Raw genomic sequence first — 7,351 nt, forward strand, 5'->3', positions numbered from 1 at the left:
CTGATGCTTTTGAAGGTGGCAGTTTTGTGTCTGACGTTCCCTGCACACCTGAAGAAAAAAGCATTAAAGTACCGTCAAATGGAGTAAGGTAATAGCCGAGGAGACAAAGCCTCCTTTCATGCCCTGATCCCTTCTGTCCCTTTTTAATAAACAAGTGCTCTTCCCCTGCAGTGGTTTCCAGGAGGAGTCAGTTTAATCTCCAAAAAAGTGGCTTATTCAGGTTTATTTTCAAAGCTGATCCTAAAGTATCTGCACTCCCAAAGCCTTGCTGCCCACCCCCTGTAATATGGAAGGGATCTGAGATAATTAATTAGCTGCAGAGGATTTCATATTTGTTGTCACACTGGATTCTGCACTGAGCAAGAGCCGCCATGGTGCCACCTCACTGGAGGTGGCTCAGAGGCAGCGTTCAGCCCTGTGCAAGGACACACAGCCATGCCCACACCGCAGTGGTGACCAAGGGAAAGGGACAGCCCCACCCCAGCAGCTTCACCACCTCAGGTAAACCCCCAAAGTGGTGAGGCAGGCCGTGGAGCCAGCAGGCAGAGCAGGAGAGCAGATGGTAGGATCAGGGTTTGCTCTCCATATAACATAATGCAGCCAGAATCACTAGGGAAAAAATGGAAAGAGAGTGGGGATGCTGCACTCAGGCACAGGGCGCAGCAGGGTTCAGGGAGCATTCCTTGTGTGCATTTTGGACATGCGGACAGCACAAAGCTGTAGGGCCAGGGAGGCACCGACTGGGACATGGCCAGTGGATGGCTCTGCATGCCTGGAGAAGAACACAGGTGGAGGGAGAGAAGGGCAGAAGTGCTTCTCATGGCAGGGAGGACAGGATGCTTCAGGAGGCCACCTAGCTTCTCTCTGCTTTTGACACACATCTCTGTGGAAATGCCCCATACCGTAATGCTTTGTCCAGACAGCAGCACGGCCCCTGCCTGTGGGAGTAGGAAATACCAGATGCAATTGTTTGATCCAGACCCCACTCTGCCCTGCACCTCATGGAAGAGATGGTTGAATGCCCAGGCATTTGATCCCCGTCTCTTTCTTCTTCACTGGCTGTAATCCCAATGGGACCACAGTGGTTCTACAGATAAAGGAAATTCAGCACAAGAGACCTGTGAGGCCTATGGGGCAGTTTTTAAAAGTGAGGTTTTTCTGCATCTGGGGCATTTTGGAGACTGGGACATATGGCTTTATGAAAAGGTACTGCACATGCATCCTTACAGCAGTATTTTTCCTGGTTGTTGTGAAGACGACCAGCCACCATCTCCAGAGATGCTTGCCATTCTGTTATCATTTGAGAAACAATTTAGGATTAAATTCTTTCCTCGCTTCTTCTGGAAAATCATGCTCTTCTAGAAATCCTCAGGCATTTTGACTTATGACATGAATAAGGCAAGGCCTTGGGTGTAGGCACCAACACAATCTCAACTGTGGTTCTGACAGGATGAAGCCTGAATAATACTCCCATCCCTGTTTTTCTCTGTCTGCATCACCAGCTATCACATCTTGGTGCCCTCTTCGGCTCCTCATTTTGTCTCAGAGGCAGATTTCTCCAGCTTCATCACCACGGTTGTTAGCTGTCATCATCTCTGCTTAGTCTTAAGGCTGGCACATTTCTTTCAGATTTTCATTCTGCTTATGGTCAAAATTGTGGCATACATAAAAATACTTGCCAGCTGCCTCTCTCTACTGCAAAATCCACTGCCTCTTTCAGTAAAGAGGTTCTGTGTCTGTCATCAACCAGCGCCCAGACTTTTCTGCTCCACCTCAGTGCAACTTCTCTTTAAAGTTTGTGTCTCTGACTCATGCAGACCCCTTCTTTTCTGTTTTGTTTTTTTTTTGTGTGTGTTTTTTTTTTCTTCATCTTTCCTATTTTCCCTTTGTCAGCCAGAAAAATCCGTTTGTTCTGCATTCAGGCACAAACTGGGATCCCCCATGAAGAGCCACAGTTTCAGAACACAACTGTTTCATCCTCCCAGCTGCTTTAATTTCATCAAAGCCCATCTGTCCCCTACCTTGCTGCTGCAAAACCCCCATCATGTTTGCTACCCTAAAAGACAGAGGGAACATCCGAGCTCAGCACAGGTTCCACCTCTCCTGCCACATCCCAAACCCTGCTACTTCTCAGGGATGTTTGCGGAGCAAAGCACTGCCCTGGGCTCTGTCCCCCTCTGCAAAAGGAGCTTCTGGCACAAAGATCCCAGCTCAGTGACAGATGCCACAGAACACAGCATCCCAAGGGCAAAATCCTTCCCTGTCTCAGGGAACCCTGCAGATCCTCTGCCAGATGTTGACCCCAACAGCATAGGCAGGCGGGTTGCATATCCTCAACATCTTACACATTAATTGAAATTAATTGTTAATTGTTCCAGCAGATCCACTGTGCGTAAATCCTGTCAAAGACAGGGGGCTTTTGGTGGAATGAGGAACAGACCATGGAAGGCTCTTCCACTCCACGCCTCTCTGTGTGAGCTGGTGTTGGCCTGCACAGGGCTGTGCTCAGCTCTTTCCTGCTTCAGGCAAGCCTCAGAAGCATGCATGCATTGCAAGCATGTCCCTCCATCTCCCCACCCTTCTCCCAGCACGAGGTCTGTCTAAGTCCCCTATATTTACCCTATAGCTCTGATGGTGAAAAGGCAGCAGGCTCTGGAGATACTCACCCACACCCCAGCCCCTTAAGGGAACAGCTTTCTCCCCTGTAACAGTCAGATGTTTTACAGAGGCTTGGAAACATGCCTGAACACCAAATCCATTGGTGTCCATTTTTTTCGCACCTCAAGCTCTCCTTTGCAAGAATTCAGACTACTCATCCTGGGACAGTCATGAAATCCATGGTAGAAAGACTTACTTCTCTCTCGGCACATAGCTAGCAATCAAAGGGAGAAAGACCCTACAAAAGTGAAGAACTAGCCAGTTTCTTGCTCATGATAGAAAAGCTATCAGGGTTACCTCCAGCCCTTTTATGGCATATTAACCTAGGAACAAAGAAGAAAAAAGACACACATCTTTCAAGGAAATGTGTGCCTCTTTTATCTGCTGCCCTCCCCAGGAAACTCATTCTCTCCTTGTCCACCCACATAAGCAGAAATGATGAATGGAAATAAAATATAAAGTTTAGCCATTCTCTTTAATCCTAGACTTCCCAATCGGATGATTTGGTCCATGCTTTGGTATCCAAATTTTGCACGCCAGTCATTCTGACCATTGTCCATGTGGCCTTGGCTCACAGTGCCTTTCAAATGCCTTTGTGTGTTAGATGCATACACCATACCCAAAGCATTTAGCAGCAGCCCAGCCGTGAAGGGCTGCACACTCCTCAAGGCAGAGGGGAGCCTGCCACAGAAAAGCCACTGCCACATCACTTCTCCCACACTGGAGTGCATTTTTTGGCTGTTTCTGCAGCCCTCAGCCTCCAGGCCATCAGCCACAAGTATCAGTGCAAGAGCCTGCTCCATCCCAGATATTCCCAAGGACTGGATCTCTCTCTGTCTGCCCTGACTGTTCTCACTTTCCTTTTCTCTGCAGACCCCCCTTACGCTCACCTCAGTGTTAAACAACTGTTGCAGTTAGGCCATTACATCAGGTACCTCTGCACACCTCTGAGTTCCCAAGACCTGTGGCAAACCAAGCTGTGTCATGGCTCCTTTGGCCTGGGAATCCTAATTGGTAAGAGAAAATTGAGCCATTGCCTGTCTTTAGTTCCAGAAGGTTTTAGAAAATCCATCATCAAAGTTGAACTGAAGAATTGAAAATAGCACTTCTTAAAGTCCATTTGTGTGTTCCTACACGCATCTCCTGGCCACGTCAGCCAGCATCTGAAAGAAACATAAGGAATTATTAAGAAGACAAACAATTAAAAGAAAAATCTCCAAATCACCATTAAAAGTGAGTTAAGATTTTTGTCAGAAATGCAGCTGTTCTTGTCACCTTTGTCAGAGAATGCTGCTTTTGAGTGCCAGAGCCTAGGAGCTCTGCAGCTGCCATGCAAACACAGGGAGCTGGGCTGAGGCCGGGGGTGCGGGTGAAGGGCTGGACGCCATCCAGGCAGCAGGTCTGGGTCTGAAAGAGAAGAGGGATGGCTCACTCTGTTGCAGTGAGCTGGGGGTCGGCCTTTTATCTCGTGCGACTGGTGATAGGACGGGAGGGAATGGCTTCAAGCTGCGCCAGGGGAGATTCAGGCTGGATGTTAGGAAATGCTACTTCTCTGAAAGAGTGGTCAGGCACTGGAATGGGCTGCCCAGGGAATCACCGACCCTGGGGGTGTTCAAGGAACATTTGGACGTTGTGTTGAGGGATGTGGTTTAGTGAGAACTATTGGTGATAGGTGGATGGTTGGACTGGGTGATCCTGTGAGTCTTTTCCAACCTTGGTGATTCCATGATTCTATGATTCTAAGGTTAAAGTGAAAGTGTGGTCATGAGGTGATGCTGGTGAGTTGGAAACTGAGGCCTCCACTGAAAGTCTGGTGAAAGCATTTGCATTCAAACAAGCTTCCTGCACTGCAAAATGTGTCACAGAGGTGACCTGGGCAGCTCAGAACCTCTGGCTGAGAGCAGAGGGTTGTGACCAGATTCAGGAAAATGTTTCTGCCCTCCTACTTTTACCTGTTTCGTGTATTTCCATGTAAAAATACACTGGACGCTATATACCTTGTCACATGTAGGGGAAATACAGAGAAGGACTTGAGTGCCACTGGAATAAGAGAGACAGATAAGGATCCTGTCTGACTGTGCCTTCGATTCCTTGTTTATACGTTGTCTGCTACCGTTTAAGAGAGCACCTTTGGATGACTTCAGGTCAGGAGGTTCAGGAGACCATTTCTGCAACAAGAAGTTAATGCTGACAGGCACCCCATGGCTGGAGAACACCCTCAATATAGCAGAATTGGCACCTTGTTTAATGGATTCATATAAATAGGAAGGCAAAGCCAGGAGCTGAGGCAGCATTTAAGCCCTGTACTGTGAGGTACAGAGGCCTTACGGCGAGATTAAATATAGGTCTCACAAACCAGAACAACAGTGTTTTTACCAAGAAGATAATCAAGCCCTGGAGGAAATTACATGATGTAAAGCTCAAATTTAAAATAAATGTGAAATGAGTTGGTGGATTTGGGACCAGTTCCTTATGGAAAAGTTTTCGCATCAGAAAAACCACTGACGACACTGGCTTTTCAATTAGCAGTTTTGGAATAAAGCCAAGAGGACTGAAGGGATGGTGGAGACTCAGTCCTCATCTTGCCCTTTGCAAGGAGGGCTGGGGGCAATGAAGGGCCGGGATTAGGAGAGGGCTGGGCTGTGCACATGCTGCATGTTGGAAGCAGGAGGCTCTGAAGATGAGACCTGGGTGTTCCCATTGCAACTCCCCATGGGCACGCATTTTCCTAGGAAGATCCTGTACCTCTGAGAACAACATGGCAGTGAGTGCTGAATCAAAACGAGAAAACAACAAGCCAGGCAGGGACGCGGGCTGTGATTGCACAGAGGGAACAGCCTGTGCAGCATTTGGCTGACGCCAAGTCAAGGAGATGGGTGTGGGATGAAGGCCCTGTCCTGAGCCAGCTGCTGCAAACATCTGCCCTGGCTGAATTGTCTGTTGCCCTTGCATGACTTTCTTTTAGTCTACTTTGTCACTAAGCATTTTTAGTGGATGACTCGAAATGGTCCCACATCCCTTGGTCCCTATGAACTGCTCGCTGCACTGCTGTTGCTCTGCCAGCTCCCCAGTCCCACCTCCTCCCTGCAGGACAGGTTTCAGTGGAGCTTAGGGTTCTTGCATGCTGATGTCTCATCATGTACCTACACGTGCCCCCTGGGACCAGCCCTCTGAGGGCTATAGGCAATTGGTAACAAGTTCCTAAATACAAAATCTCCCTTGTGTGACACTCGGCAAGAGAGGCTGGAGCCTAACACAGGGGCATGACACAGCCACTGTCCTCACCAAGCACTCCTGCAGCCAGTTCAAAGGATACTAATTAAAAAATACAGACTGAGGTTTTTTTTTCCTTCTCCTCCAGATTTCTTTTCTTTCTTCATATCAGATTGTAATCCTGTACTTTGTGGTTTAACTGTGTTCTTACATCTCCTTTTCCCAGTGAGTTAATGCAAATGATTTTGTGCCAAGGCAGATCTGTGCTAAGCTTGACAGCAAAACACACGGCTCAAGAGGCACACGCGCTCCCACTTCCCTCGGGAGTGATGGGTTGAATCAGCCCCCTAAACCCCTCCAAGCATCGTTTCAATTTTCAGCTCAGTTTTCATCTCCCCCCCCCTCCTTGCCAAGCCCGCACAAGAGCGGTGGGAGGTTACAAACAGAGCACGCAGCTCATCTGCGGCATCTCGCCGGTGTGAGCCATGGGCGCGCGCATGCGCACACAGCCTCCCTCCACAGGCGCTCCACGGCTCTGCCGTCGTCACGGGTCTTTCCCGGTCTGCAGCTCCCTCCTCAGCTCTGCCCTGAGCGCCTCCCGGCTGGTGCTGGGGACGCCGGCAGCAGCACACGTGTCTGAGCTGAGATTAACCCTGCAAAGCCAGGGACAAGGATTGCTATTTCCTCATCCAAAATTCATCACCTGGAAAGGCTGCCAGGCCAATTCTGCAAAACAAAGGCTTCGGTGGGAATCTCTGCTCTTTGCAGAAGCGGTGAGGTACAGAGCTCACCCCGGCTTACCTGAGCCACCGGTGGCCGCCCTCAGCGCTTGCTCGGTCCCGTCACAAAATGGCATCACACATTCAGGTGGGGTGGCTCAGGAACACGGGGGCTGGCCGGAAGGATGAAGGAATGTCATTTCATTTCGTCTGGAGAAGGGGAGGCCGAGGGCTGAGTTAACGGCGGTCTAAACAACCACCCGGAGGGCACGGAGAGAGAAACTCCTCCTCGAATATAACGGGAGACAAAGGCCCCGTCCTGCAGCTCGGCACAGCCGGCCCGACAGCCGGGAAACGCTCCTTCCGCGAGGCGGCCCGGCCCTGGAGAGGCCCCGCAGCGCCTCCACCAGCGGGCTCAACGCGCACGAGCGCGAGGTGCGGCCTCCCCGCGAGGCGCCACCGTGCGGGGCGGGGCGCTTCGGCCGCGGCTCCTGCTGTCCGGCGCTGAGCGCGGCCGCGTTCCGACCTCTGGGCCCGCACCGCCGCGAGCGCGGCTCGGCCCCGACCCGAGGCCTCCGCGGCGGCCCGCCCGCGCCCGCCCGTCCCCGCCAGGTGGCAGCAGCGGCCGCGCCGAGCCCCGCGCCGGCCGTAGGCCCGGCCGCTCCCGCGGGACCCTGCGGAGGGGCCGCGCTGCGCCGGGCGCTCCGCCGTCGCTGAGAGCCGAGCGGGCTGCTCGGAGCGCCGTCCTAATGAGAGAGAAT

At 51.2% G+C, this 7,351-nt stretch overlaps 1 long non-coding RNA gene across 1 annotated transcript; it reads right to left on the reverse strand.

Moving 5' to 3' along the window:
* Positions 1-3,114: 3,114 nt before the first annotated feature.
* Positions 3,115-6,996, reverse strand: LOC122193131. Its single transcript, XR_006182824.1, has 3 exons — positions 6,673-6,996; positions 3,934-4,065; positions 3,115-3,821 (listed from the first exon to the last, which is right to left on the reverse strand). It is a non-coding gene; the product is annotated as an uncharacterized LOC122193131 (long non-coding RNA).
* Positions 6,997-7,351: the final 355 nt, after the last annotated feature.

Source organism: Lagopus leucura, unplaced genomic scaffold (assembly GCF_019238085.1).
Source record: "Lagopus leucura isolate 7727_CA_CO unplaced genomic scaffold, USGS_WTPT01 157-5_obj-0_obj, whole genome shotgun sequence".
In the NCBI taxonomy this organism is placed as follows: Eukaryota; Metazoa; Chordata; class Aves; order Galliformes; family Phasianidae; genus Lagopus; species Lagopus leucura.